This window comes from Anneissia japonica, unplaced genomic scaffold, assembly GCF_011630105.1.
Source record: "Anneissia japonica isolate Jap-2015-1 unplaced genomic scaffold, ASM1163010v1 scaffold426_len1935630_cov189, whole genome shotgun sequence".
NCBI lineage: Eukaryota > Metazoa > Echinodermata > Crinoidea > Comatulida > Comatulidae > Anneissia > Anneissia japonica.
The window spans coordinates 1,359,966-1,375,326 of NW_022713172.1; the positions used below are offsets into that span (position 1 = coordinate 1,359,966).

A 15,361-nucleotide genomic window follows, 5' to 3' on the forward strand; every position below is an offset into this window, starting at 1 on the left:
TTGTTCAAGGCAATGAAAATGTGAAAAAGAATAATGGATTTAATTTATTTTTTGAATCTGGAAATTGAACTGAACTAAACTGAACCTTGTTATAAATTAATCCGAGTTGGCTCTCCTCATGCTTGAAATTCAATCCACAGAGGTGACCATTCGGAATTAATGATCGTTTGCCGCTAAACTTTGCTTCCTTGTATAATCATTGGTTAGTGGTTACAAAATATTACACATTTGGACTTGCCTCAAGAGGTAAATTTACATTCATGTAGTGTCAGCCTAGAGCTAAAACCAAACCTATTTCCAGAAGAGGTCCAGGGCTAGCTTAATTATTTGCTGCCTTTCCCTTAAATGTAACCAGGGATCTGTGTAACTTGGGCCAATTACATGGTGAATCAAAAGGACATTTCCCACTTGTGTGACAATTCCACTTGCTACATAGGTGAAAAAAAAATGATCTTTAACATTAGCAAACAAATCATAATGATATGAATATTTTATTCACATATTTGAATGAATGTTGATGTTTGCTATTGCTAACTGAAATAATGTTTGCATTTTTAATACCTTGGAATGCTGCCAGTAATTTCGTTCCTGTACCTTATCAAATGTTGGTCATTGATGGTACTGACCCACTAACGCCTAATTTATTATCCTATTAATAATTTGCGGATCACATGTTCAAAATCCTCGTCTGTTTGGCATCTGTGTACAAGTGGCATATGGGCATAATCAGTGAAATATTACATTGATGCTATATCTGCTCATGTTTAGGACTGTACCATTATTTTGATGGGAGTTTAAATGTGTAAATAATATCTGTAGTTCAATTGTGCATATTATTTCAAAAACATTGTGAAAAATCTTAAAGCATCCTAATATGGAACTTTAGTTATTTTTCAAAAAAAATCAATCAGTTAATTAAGATTGCATAACTGTAAGTGTAGAGGATAATTTTTTTAATCAAACAGGTTATTTTTTTTAAATCAATTAATATTTATGAATTAATGTTGTTGAATTATTACTGTACAGTATATATACTCTAACTAAACCATTCAACCCATATGTAAGTTAAGGTGATGCTGCCTCAATGGCTATACATTAAAAAGGCTACTGGTAAAGTCATTCTAGTGTTAAACTTTTTAATTTTGACCATTCTGTAGCAGTAATAATAACGGTCCGAGTCAACAAACCTTTCATCTGTGTTTGTTTACCTACAACTCTGACACAAGAGATATCAAACAGAATTTTTATAATGGAATATTCCAAAGCTAACAGACCTTGTTGAGTGTAATTTGTGTAGTGGGGTTCTTATCTTGTACCGTTCATTTGGATAGCCCTTCGTTGTTGATGTTGATGATTTCTATCTAATGCCTGTAGGCATATACGATAGTGTTGATATATCAGTGCAAAGGAGCAAGTGAACAAGGCAGAGGCCCATGTGGTGAAAGCTTGGATGCTCAGGCCTGAATTTCAATTTTTACCATATGTCAGGCCATTGTTGTACTTGGTAAGACTTTGTATTGCTTCTCTCCTCAGCATGCTAGAGACATTTTTTTAAACAATTTAGTTTATTTTATAATTTAATTCTTACAGTTAGCTCCTTAGATTACTGTACCTTGCACCAAATGATTTTGGTATGGAACAACTAGTAAAAATTGCAGGCTATATACTGTGGTGCATACCTAAAGTATACTCTTATTTATAATCATCTGCCACAAAATATATATATAATTTTTTTGGCATGGCAGAATAATGTTGTTGTTGATGTTGATGAAATTGTTTCATAGAATTATTGAGATATTCAGTTGTGTGCACTGTGTATTATTGAGTAATGTATGAATTTATTATTGTATATATCATACATTAAAATTTTCAGACAGCAATTTAAAGTTAAAAATTTGCACATTAAGCTATTAATGTACCTTAGTATTTGATGTGTTTTAATCATATCTATAATTGTATTCAGAGCCCAATCAAAAAGATCTTATCAAGCCCATATATAAATTTTATATAAAGATTAAAAATAAATCTTAAATATAGTATTCATTTTAGCCACATCTATCTTCAGGCCTCTTTAAATCTGTGTTGTCGTACCTTTCCATACTTATTTAATCGTATTGTACATACAGCCACGTAGACCTGCTCTGCAAGTTCTGTTCGCGACATAAATTTACACGGTCTAGTCTATAAATATCAGACATAATATGAACTCTGTGCCATAGCCATCATGATTCATTCCGTTGGACATCAAATGTTTGGACCCCAAGACTAGCAACTTAGTACAGCATACATAGACTGTATGCAGTACAAGAAACAATTTGTGTTTCCTAGAAAGGCCCCTGAAATGCAATTTCCCACATTCTGAGAGGTCTTAATAATAAAGTTGTATTTCTTGAATTTGAAAAACATCCGATCTTAAATGATATATAAAAGATAAAAGCAAGCAAACAGTAACAAACTATTAAAGTTCCTTTAATTATATACAGGTATATATAATGATGAAGTTTGTCATACTGGCCTTGGCATAGCAAGCCCCATATACATTTTCACGATACATTGGAGCGGTTAGCATTTTGATGTCTGAGGTTCGGACCTTTACTTTGAATTTCGCTTTTTTTCAAATCTGCAGTCGTCTTTCCATCAAAATAAAGCTTATATACAGTAGAGGTATGTATAAAATGATGAGGCTTGTCATGCAGGCCTTGGCATGGCAAGCCCCCATATACAGTTACACGATACATGGGAGTGGTTAGCACCTTGAGGTCTCAGGTTCAGTCCTTCACTTTGAATTTCGCTTGTTTTCTGCAGTCGTCTCTCCACCAAAATGTAAGAGTATCTGGTACGTCCAAACACCTGCTGATTACTGCTGCAATAATGGTATTACAGTATGTTGCCTATGAAAGTTATGGAACACAATAGCCTGGTTCACGTCGAACTTTACCTAGATATACCCGTCTTGAAACATGATGCGATAATTCCCTAATTGCGTTCGATGCCAAGTTAGAGCCAGATAAACAGCCAGCCTGTTTCAGGCCGTCAACGTCACACGGTGGGAATGGTTGTTTAATAAAACATCTACTGTATTTTACGAACCTCTAGTACCAAGTGGTATTCGTTCAAAAAAATTGTAAACTACTGTAGAGAAGGTGCGAGTTTCCACTACCTAACCTAGCCGACCAGTACGAACCAACGACAGTGCAGCAGCGTGTTCTATCGCAATCTAAGTATTAGATTCTCTAGGCCCTAGCTAAATTTACCTTTGATAAAAAATGAATTATTTTAATCGCTAGCTAGCATTCTTCCATTTAACAAAATATTGTTTTAATTTTTATTAAAACGTATGTATACTTTATTGAACTTTCTGTCCTGTTTTTCGATCGCTCAATTGTGTTGTTTAGATGCACTTCACGGTGTCAAATAAGTTACTGACTTCCACACACTTTTTTATTTCGTCATCGTAAAAATGTGCGCTCATTTTAACGACTGGCGTTGGTGGTAAACTGAATTAATAGCGACTATTATAGTAGAAATTGAAAAGATCGAATTGTCAATAAATAAATACAACAAATCTGATTTTATTATTAAGAAAAATATACATTATCACTTTAAAAAACTTACGCAATCGGACTTTTTAACGTTATTACTTGGTCGATGATGCAAAGGGCAAAGGTCATTGGTAATATCGACTATTCGTAAACAAATGTTTGCTGGGTTTTTACCCATAATATTACAAATAATTTCTGAAAACCAGACTAATGAGACTACTTCGATGCTGTTGTTAGCATTGTTGGAGTACGTTATTGCCAGCCAGAAGATGATAATGGTGGTACAATACAACAATGCGAGCTTAGATGCCTACGTTACGTAATTGTGTCCTTGTAATCCGAGCCGACTTTACCGTTAAGCAAGTTAATTTACCGTTATTCTAGTAAAGTTAAGTCACTTAACTTTAGGTCACTTAAGCCTTTATCTAGCTATAATTGAGTGGTTCACGTCGAACTTTTAACTAGTTAAGTGGATGTATATCTAGATAAAAGTTTGACATGAACCAGGCTAACAAATACCATCAATCTTAAAACGTAACAACACAAGCTTGGTCGAATTGGGCATGTTGCAGTTTAGAGTGCCTGGTCCTTATTTGAATTTTGAATATTTTTTCATATTTATCTCACTTCAAAGTAAAGATTCTTACTACACGTTACCAAGAAAACTACTATGAGGCCAACTACTAATAATAATAATGAGTTGAAGTATAATAATATTGTGCTAAATATACCGTAACATCATTAATAATGATAAGGAATAATAGTGTGCTAAATATACTATACTCTAGCTTCATGGTAATGTGCTAAAAATAAACTAGCAGGTTTCACAGAAAGTCTAAAATATCTTCACAAGATTACCTGTCAATAATGAATACATAAACAATTATACAGAATGTGTTACCTCTCTACAGAGTATTCTATGTACTGTATTCATGTTCAGTGCAAATAACGAGCATTTTGTAGAATATTGGTACTCCTAGTTAGGGATTAGATGTGTTTATATCCAATTTTTAAAAAGTAAATTTAGGAATGTGATGTGAGCAAGATATTCCATGAAATAAATTGATATATGGATATTATTTACTGTATGTGATTGATGACCACCAGTGGAAACATCGGCCTTGCTTAGATTAGATATTTATTTATTTATTCTTCATACTGAATATACACTTTAAATAGTAGTGATTTCCAAAGTGATTCAGTTCTTAACTACAAACATTTTAAAAGCAGGAACATTAGCATAAACTTAAGAAAATAAAATAATAAATATGGATATGCACGGTAAGAGAAAATCAAGTTAAATCAAGATGGTATTATAGAAGATTTGAAATAGAATGCTTAAAATTTGAAAGTGTCATAGACTTAAAGTTGGTTTTAGTATGATCCGGGATTTTATAGATAGTAGTACAATGAAACTAAGAATTTGAGACAAATGTACTAAAATCTGCAGAATGTTGATTTATGGCAATGGTTGTGATAGGATAAGATATTTTTGGCATAAAACACACCTAGGATAACTCTCTTAAGTCTAAAAACTTGTTTCTAGTAGAGTCCTTATTTGTGGTAATTGGGTAGTACATCGGAGAGACAGTTCTGCACTCCCCTGTAAGAAAGGTTTATTGCGTTTTGCAATATGCATGTGGCCATATTGCACACAGCTTAAACATCTCATGCAAAGACAGTGCGTTGTAACCAGGGACCACATGTCGGAAAGGATCTCCATGATTCAGTGCACATAAAGTTTTTATCATCTGAGCTAAGCTGCCTAGGCGGTGGGTAAACTGATAACTATTTTGTTAATTTATGGAGTGATTATTATGTATTTTTTTCAAAATTTGTCATTTGTTGAAGGCTTGTGTAATTAAGGTATAGCACTATAGTTGCTCTATTGTATGCTACTTTGCCAAAAAAAATTGGCTATTTTGCCTTTAATTGGGAAAATTTGGAAAGTAGGTTAGTCAAATTTCTATCTTCATAGAAATTGAAAATTAAGCTATTTCCCAATCTTTAAAATTCTCAGTGCTTATTCAATATAAATGTAAGTGGAAGCTTCACATTATTGATATATGCTCTGTCCTTAGTTTGCGCCTTACGTGAAGTTCATTGGGTGTAGTATTTTTATTCAGCATCTCTCCCCCCCCCCCCCCCCCCCCCCCCGCATCTCTCCCCCCACCCCCACCCTTCCACTTTTCAAAATCCTGGATACGCCACTGCTGATAATTAGAGAGCTTCTCTGATAGTTGCCAAAGTTTAATGTTTCTCAGTTTGTGAAAATTTTGTTACTTGGAAATTGAAATAAAATGGAATAAACTTCAATAATAATAATGAAATAAAAACTTGCAATTTATTTTGTATTTTAATCTGAATTAATGGACAGCTTTGCCAGAGTTAAGTGCAGATCTTTTCACTTAATTCAAATTATGGCCAAATAATATTCTACAAGCGAAGAATAAACTACTCATAGTTATTGATTTGTAAAATCCAACTTTATCATCTTTACTCATAAAGTAAATTGCTCTTTGTGTTCAACTCCAGGCTATAATTATACATGATCACAATTTTGCATTTCGTTGATCCCTCGTGTGTGCTTTGCCCATGGATATGAATTGCATGGCTTACCGTATGATTTTCACAGCTTTACCGTATCATATTTGCCAAACATCAAAAGATGCCTCTCATATTTGATCATGTTTTTTAAGTGAAGCTATATAGTGCCCTCAAGTGGTGCATAGCAATTACCCTTAACAATAGACAATTAAAAAAGTCTGAGTAATGAGGATAATTACCAATGGTTAATCACTTGCAAAGATGTCTTTGGGATGTGGGCTGGGTAGAAGAGAATAATAATTGGGAAGTAGTACAACAAGGGCAGTCAAGATGAAGACCGGTTTTATATAAATGAACTTGCTTTGCATTTTTCAGTTTGATTCATACTGTTGTTCCTGTTTTTGCTATTGGATATGATAGAAAATTTTAAAATACATAATCACCAATCATCAATCTGCAAGAAATTGATTATTTGCCAGGGGCAGCAGATCGAACAATACTTTCTGAAAAATGCATAAAAGAGAGTAGTAATAGGCCTAATGCAAGTAAAGATTTTTTTCAATCAAGATTTCTTTTTATTTTTCTTTATATGTTTGTAACTATTCAGTTAATTTTTTTGGGGTAGGAAAGCTCTGACCCCATGGTCACGCGTGGATCCATCCCTATACACTTTTTATTCTATATAAGAACCAGTAAAATTTTGCCCGGGCTCAGTGTTCTTATTTGTTGGCCGATCTCAGGCTTAAAATGTTCTTAATTTGTTCTTATTTTTACACACATTTCAAACAGAAAATTATTATTTTACAATTGGTGTATTACTGTATTTTATTTATTTTTTCTTTCATTATTATGGTATAAATACGAAAATACAAAAAGAGTAGCAAGGCTAAAATTGTCTGTTATACAATAATATTTCATATTAAATACTATTAAAAATTACAAAAAATTACAATCACAAAAAACAATTAATTTATTGCACAAAAAAATAATTTACAATTACAATAAACTTTTTTTTTATATATATAAAAACCTCAGTCTCAATTTGTTCTTATTCTGTTCTTAATTTTTAAGCAAATTCAGCCTTAGTGTTCTTATAAAATGTGGTCTTATAAAAAAAAGTGTATGAGCTTTTCTTTTAATCTATTTGGTGTTAAACATAATTTGGACCTGAGAAACTGGATTACAGTAGAAAGCAAAATGCCAACAATAATCAATTAAAATTTCAACAAGGATGCAAAATATGTGGAAATGTAAGAATTTTATTATGGAAAAACTGGCACATTTTGGTCTAGGAAGACTGTAAAGGACTTAACAGAGTACTGTACATCATTCTACAGTATTGATTTGTTTGGTAGGATCTACTACTAAAGATTGATTTCTTCATTCATGTGTATTACAAGATGTTAGATACAGTTCTGTAGCAAGCCATGTTGCGCTTTGCTTGGGTGCAAGATCATGCTTTAAGCCCAACAATAACGATGGATTTCTTTGAAAATTTCATCAAACTGTGGGTTAGTATTTTCATAAATTTTTATTTGCTTTCTACTAGTAAATCTAGCAACTGTGAAAGACCTCTGATATAATAATGTAGAGTCATAGTAAGACCAACCTGAGTGGAAATATAACGTTTGTTGCTGTTTATCTATCACTTTTTTGTTGTATTGTTGTTTTTATCACAACTTTCTAAATCAAAAATAATTATTAAAATTAATTATCAGCTATAGTAATTATCATTATTTGAATATAATGTCAGTGAAGAATGATCTTACCATTACCTGGTAAGGAAGCGTGACCTCTGAAGCATGACCTGGGTTGAATAAACTATGAAGGAGCAGACTCAAGCGGTCTGGCAGAATAGTATATTATAGTAGTTGTACAGTATTTGAGGAAGTTTGTAATCCCTGTCCATCTCTGTTCATCAACATCTATTCATATATATCTTGACCTACTCATCAATATTTTCCATCTTTGCATCTCGTGATAATTATTGATATCAAATTTTCATTTTTTAACAGATAGCTTAAATTTCTCTCCCCCATCATGTAAAACAAATGGCTTCACTAGATACCTCCAGAATTAGTATTTTGACTTTGTATTGATCCTTAAGGATAGGCCTGTATTTGTTCTTTGTTTTATTCCCTTATATAAATCATCATGAGCAGGACTTAGATCATCCAGTCTTGGACTGCTCACTAAATATTATCGAATAGAACTCTCTTTAGTTGTTGCCTCGGCACAAATATGGAATAGTTTCCCCATCCACATCAGGATGACACAGGATCTTAGAAGCTTCAAGAGAGAGCTAAAAACGTTTCTTTTCTGTGCTGTATATAACCGATAAAACATTTGCAGAAGGGCCATGAGCGTCATGTCTGGCGGATACCGGCGCTATGTAATTGTTCTGTTCTATTCCATTCTTTTTCATGTGTTTTTGTATCTGTATGGGGTTACCGGTTGATGGGACTCCATGTCTGTGCTAGCTTTCCATTTGCCTTAAGTGTTTTATAAATGTTTATGTGATTGCAAATTTTGATAAGGCATTTGAAATTGAATAAAGAAAGAAAGAAAAAATAAGATCATCTTGTATTTCCTTCTCTGCGTGGTGGTGATGATGATAAGAAAAATAAATTATATGTGCATATACTACCTGTTTTAACATTAATTTTAGTAACATTTTACTAAAACCATCTGAAACCAAAGAAATCCATTAATTTGAAATAGAGGGGGCCCTGGGAGAAACTTTAACAGATGAAAGGTTTAGACCAAGGTTCAAAGTTTTAAAGCTGGCTAGATTGCCAGATATACAGTTGCACTCTTGGAATTAAATTTGAATATAATTTTCTTTTTTATCCATCTTTTAATCTTCAAAAATTTAGGGGCTGAGGCCCACACCCACCCTGCTCCCCTTTAATCCACTAATGAATAGTGTATGATTTTAAGGAGAACAAGTTAACCAATGTCTGTTTTCTCATCACAAATTTTTAAATATTTAGGCTATGTGGTGACATATTGCTTTTGTAAACCACTCAGAGTTTAATAATATTAAACCAACAAATGAGGACTGACGTATGATGTTTAATAAGATAATTGATAGCATTACATCAGAGGCAATCATTTATTCCAAAACTTCTTTCCTATTTATATCTGCAATTTCAGATTTAAGAGATTTTTTAAAACATTCGCTGACAGCGACAAGTTAACTCATCCCACAGGGTGTTGCTGAGGGTACTAGGGGCAATTATATACCTCATACATAGATTCTAGGCATCTGATTGGTTAACCCTCTGGATACCAGATTCTTTTATAGTGCAAACCCTTGAATACCGGATTCTTTTGCAGTGTAACAAGGTTTTTTGCGTTTTTTGAGTATACGTCGTTCTGGTGGATTTTTGGGAACTTTCTGTAAATTATACAGAAAAATGTTTCTAAAAACAAAGAAAGCTTATAGAATAAGCTTTCATTTGATATATAATTAGTATTTTTGGGAATTTTTTTTCATAATATAATATGATATAATATATATATAATATAATAGAAATGACAGAAAAATGCTACATATAAATCGTCAGCAAAAACCGGGAAAAAAATTAATTATAGCCAAAAAAAAAAATAAAAACAAATATAAAACATTCCTATTCCACACAGTTATATAATTTATTTACCCAACCATCCATAACTATAAGCGCGATCTTTCCATTCAAAAGTGTCGACTACCCTCACATTTCTAGGCCTAGGCTCATCTTCATCAAGAACATCTCCGCCATCAGAACTGCTTGAAGCCCCATCGTCATCATCGCTAACAGGCACGTCTAAGTCTCGCACATCTAAAAATTCACCTTCATCGCTGTCTGAATAAAAAATCAGGTCAATCGCTTGCTCAGCTGTGTACACATCTTGTGCGACCATTTTGAAAAATTTTTGAAATTAATAACGATTTCAAATTGATATTTCTTAACATTTTTATATAAGCGCATGTGAGTTCTTCACAGATTTCGAAAGACAAAAGCTTCACGCATGCGTGTTCAAAATTTCTGACGTATTGGAGCTAAAATAAAAACAGAAGAGCGATTTGAAAACCACCTATTTTTTAGTCACAAAATTTCAATTGCAGTCGAAAATGGGAATTCTCGGTTTGAAGTCAATTTCGACTACAGTCGAAAACGGCATCTAGAGGGTTAAGAAGTGGGGCAATAGAAAGTACTTTTCCCCTCAAAAAGTACTATTCCCCTCAAAAATAGTACTTTTTTGACCTGTCGCGATGTGCAAACTCTAGGCCCACTACATCGCGCTGCTGACAGTAAAGGGGACTGCGACCTCTACCGCGAGATTATTCCCTCACCGCGTCACGGATCAGCAAGTAGACGATAAACAAATATGAAGGCTGCTCGTTTCGAGATGAAACTGTAGCCTATCTTTCCTCGGCCTTCGGCCCTACGGTCTCCACATCACCTCGGGGCAATAGATTTCACCATTCCCCTCATGAGCAGTCATTATTTGTATACTATACTCTTCAAAACTGAGGTAACATTCTAGTGTTTACACTGGGGTCATTCTAGTGTTTACACTGGGGTAACATTCTAGTGTTTATTAGTTTATTGTTATATATTGTAGAACCACAGACTTAATGGTGTATCTAGGAGTTTTGAAATGGGATGCTGATGGGGTCAAAGTTGAAGTGGGGCCCTCGATGATCAGTTTAGGGGGGGCGCTAACTCGCAGAATGAGGTGATTTTAGGTGATTTTTAACTACTTGGCTGATTTTTGGGGGGTGAGTAATTTTTGGAGGGGCGTGCTCACCCCCCTAATATGCCACTGGCCAGCAGTGCACTCAATTGCACGAGTGGTGGCGCCCTCTAAACATATACCAACCCATGTAAAAAGCAGATAAGAAAACTCGCACTTTGCAGAGGCAATAAAAGGTACTGTCCCAATTTCGGCGACAAGTTTACTCATCCTCTAATATTTTCCTGCTTATTTATTAGACACACCATTTTAATGATATATGACTACATACAATTTCTAAAAAGTATGTTTGTACATGTATACTCGGAAGAAACCTGCACACAGGAAGAAACCTAAAAAAGTTCTGGCAGTCAACATGTGAAGCTGATAATTAATGTTTTATTTAGCTTGTATAAGATTACAACTTTATTATAAATCACATGAGTGTAACTTTGGTTCTCCAAATCTCCATACCAAAGTTACTTTTATGTGATATATTATTATTCATTGGGTATTGTTATTATTTATTATTATTTATTCAGGCAAAAAATACAATATACAAAATATAATAAAAATCAGAAAAAATCAAACGAACATAACATTGACAAGTACATTAAATAGACTATAGTCATTAGCTGTCAGGAAAGCACAAAAGCACCCTAAACCACTGTCACCAACTAGGTGTGTACATCCAACTAATGACTACCTGTAGGCCTACTTAGATAATACACATAATATAAATGACATAGATAATAGGAAGTGACTAAAGCAATACATTATAATATTAAGCCTAAGATATATCCATATTATTATTACACAATACCTTGAGAAAATCGTGTCCTAATGGGAAAAACCAAGGGTGTATACCACTTGGCCTCATAGCTCAGTTGGTAGAGTATCCAAATGGTAATCGAAAGGTCTTGGGTTTTTCTCAAATATTTATTATACAAATTTGTGTAAACAGACACTATGAAAAATTACAGTGCTGGAGAAAAAATTAAGAAAACAATTTAATCTTTTAGATTTTTTTTTTCTTTTACTTTTCTCCCATTATTTATCTGCCATTTATGAGATGATGTAAGCTGTATTAACCTTCCACATTATACTGTAACCTTGGCACCTATGTATATTGGAAATTTCTATATACTGTACTAAATAAATTTAGATTATGATTAAATAAAAATTATGACTAGTAATAATATTCAAGATGGTCATGCTGAACTGGGTAGCAGCATTTACAGTTGAATTGTCTTTTTCAATAATCATTAGTTTCTGGTTGCAAGATTTTACAATTCTTTCTGGGTACCATATTGAGGTTAAATACACCTAGAAAAGTGGTAATGAAGCAGGGGATTCTGCTATTGTGTGCAATCAAAAGTGCATTGCTAAATAGGATTTGATTGTTAAATGGAATATGCCGATTGATTATTGTGGTTTTGATAAGGTGTCTTCCCGAAGATAACATCAAAATTAGCATTCCTGTCGTCTTATTTAAAATTGGGAAGCATAACTAAATGGACTTCAGTAGTTAAAAATCTTGCTTGTCTTCTGCATACAAAATAAACTTGATTTTTACATGCAGGGTATTTCGCGAAAGTTTAAAATCAGCAGTGTAGAGTTGAACCACATTTATTTATTCCTCAGTTTTATCATCTTCCAGTCTATGATTGTGTATGAATAGGTAGCTTCCTCAAGTAAAATCAAAATTAGATTTTGTGGTTACTGAAGAAACCTCAGCAAAAAATAATAATACAGGTGTTTTGCAGATGTCTTTGAAATAATACCACAAACATTAGAAAATTCAGTTCATAATCTCTGCAGAATTATGTAAATGTTTTAGTGAAAAATTATAAAGATAATTATAGAGACATGTTTATAACTACTTTTTCCAAAATACATAAGTTACAATTGAAGTAGGTAAAAAGGTTGCAATTACCATGCTGCAGAAGTTTGAGAAGCTATTGCAGTAAAAAAATATGCTTTTTTTCTGTATAATTTTATTTTCATTATTACCATTGTCATAAATATGAAAAACACTGGTGTAAGTATTTATTCATATTAAGATCAAAGTTGTTATTACTTCAGCAGAATTCTTGAAAGAGATTGCATTTACTAAAGGAGTCAGAATACTGTTTACAATTGCAGAAGTTCTAAATGTTTCTAATTCCTACATGCAAAAGTAAAGGATAAGAGAACATAGTCTATTATGTTAAAAATTACTAATGTTTTATACCTAGTTGACTAAATTGGAGATACTTTAAGGTAAATGTACAATTTCGGCAAATGCAGACTAAATAATTACAAAAAAAAATTATTAGGCAATGAATTAATAATTTCATGAATGGTTAGATTATCTGCTTACATCAATCTTCGGCCGCCTTTGTTATATCCACTTCATAGGACTGAATTGTTTTATAACATTCCTCCAAAGTGGTTTGACGTTAGCAATTCTAGTACATTGGATAGTCGAATAATTTGATTGTTCACTTGCATGATTTGCATAACCTGGCATACTTTAGAGTCGGCACATTACTTACCGCTAAAGAGCTCCAAGTGAGCGATGAGCTGAGATGACCTTGCAGGTTCAACTAGAACTTTTCAATATGTCAACTGATTCTACTGCTGGGAACGTAGTAATTAGTTCGAGTTCCATGGTTCGAGGCTAACATATATGAAAATTGATAGTGTAAAAGAAAACTACTTCAGCATCGAATCATTTTACAATATGTTATTTTAAAAATTGTCCTAGAAAATGTTTTCTAAATGTAAATTTAAAAGCGATATCATAAAACAGCAAAAAATCTTATGTACTAAATGTACTATAGCTAACACGTTCACACCATGGCATGTGTATGATTTTTGTGCACATGTACCATCATGTTTTTTTTTTTTGTACGATAAGAGAGGACCCTATACACAGAGTACATATTTGTGATTACATAATTTCTTACTAGTGACAATACATGCAATGTTGAGTGCAGTAAAATTATTTATAGTAATAATGCTTGTTCAATATAAATGCTGCTAAAAATCTGCACATTGGCATTGGACCCTACTAGGTGCCACTTACAACCATAAGTGGAAAAAGCAATGTAGGAAAGGACACAAGCGAAGTTCACAGCTTGAAGCAGTAGACAGGAATGAGGACGGTGTAAAGGAAGTGCCAAGCCGGGAATTCGCTGCGCCGTACGATGGTCCTATGCGCAACGAATCTAATTCCACTCCTTGGGAGCGCTAGATGACACGACGCCATCTGCTGATTGGCTGTCGTCTGAACGGATTGTCCTTAAGTTCGTTGGATTGTCATTAACCATTGGCGCAGTCAGTACGAGGCTTTAAAGGAATGTGATATGAATGGAGATTAATGTGAAGAAGATTATGGCCCTCAAAACATTAGAAATAAATAATAAAAATAATAATAATGATAAAACATGTAAAAAAAAATTATCTTATTGTTAGAGTATTACAGTGTTACGTCACAATAAAACACATGATACTACTTCGTTGCTATCGGCGACACAAAATGCGTTCAACCAACACCATTTTTTCCACTGACAAAACATTGATTCAAATTTCTAACGTTTATTATTAAGAAGTTGTATCTTTATTTTTTTTTTTTGTAAATGTTAATTAATGATTAAATGTCTGTTCGATAAACTAATATAATGCGAGCTTGTTTTTATTACATTTTGATGGTAACTTCTTAGGTTTTAAAATGCCTATTCCAGAAAGCCTATTCTAAACCTTTAAGATTATGAAGTCATTCAGGCGTAATTAACGGTAACCAACGTCCAGAGGGCGCCACCTTGTGTTGTGACGACAACTGTGGTACTCTATACAAAACTATAGACTGATTTACTGTTAAAATCTTTGGCTATAAATGTTGTGTTGTGATTATTAAGGCCAATGTAGAAAGCATTGTGGGACGCAGCCCGATGCAACTTGTTGTCGCGTCTGGTCCGTGTGAGGTAAACACAGGCAAGATAAGTCTGCGTAGGGAACAGTTAAACTTGTAGAATATTAAACATGTTTAATATTCTTGTGGCGACTGACGATAAATCATGTCAGGCTACATCGTACGATACTGTCTGTGTTGGCCTTTACATGCATATTTAATCCAACAATATCTGCCTTGAGTGCAATAGAAACAATAAGGAAGTTCTCATCATAAACAAGGTTTTCTTGACCTTAGTTTAATGACCAAATTGAAGCAGGTATGATGATCGATAAATCTAACGTAAACAATTTTGTGGAATTAAAGATGGTTTTTTTTTGCTAAAGTAAGTTTGATAAATGTTTCTCGTAATTAATACAAAAATCGTTTTCCTAGGACTTAGTTTAGAGATAGCAGCACATTTGCACTTCTATCCTGTAAATAGCACACTGCAATTCCATTGCATCATAAGTTGTAAAAAAAAAAACCTTATGTTATGCCTACAGTAAATTTAATTTTCAATTGCTATGCGATGCCATCTGTCAATGTGTAGAAAAGACGTATACTACCAGATTACTTTTTTAAAGCAATATATAAGTATTGATATGGAAGCATT

General features: G+C 33.3%; 1 protein-coding gene across 2 annotated transcripts in view; it reads left to right on the forward strand.

Annotated features, from left to right (window-relative positions):
- Nucleotides 1–1,320: 1,320 nt before the first annotated feature.
- The window catches only part of LOC117108369 (growth factor receptor-bound protein 14-like), a 59,185-nt gene continuing 45,144 nt past the window's right edge, over nucleotides 1,321–15,361 (forward strand). The window contains exon 1 of one of the 2 annotated variants that reach the window (XM_033250365.1): nucleotides 1,321–1,504. The gene's annotated coding sequence lies outside the window, so the exon portion shown is untranslated. Of the gene's footprint in view, nucleotides 1,505–7,513; nucleotides 7,601–15,361 lie in introns of those variants that run through there. The other variant, XM_033250366.1, reaches the window with a different exon arrangement.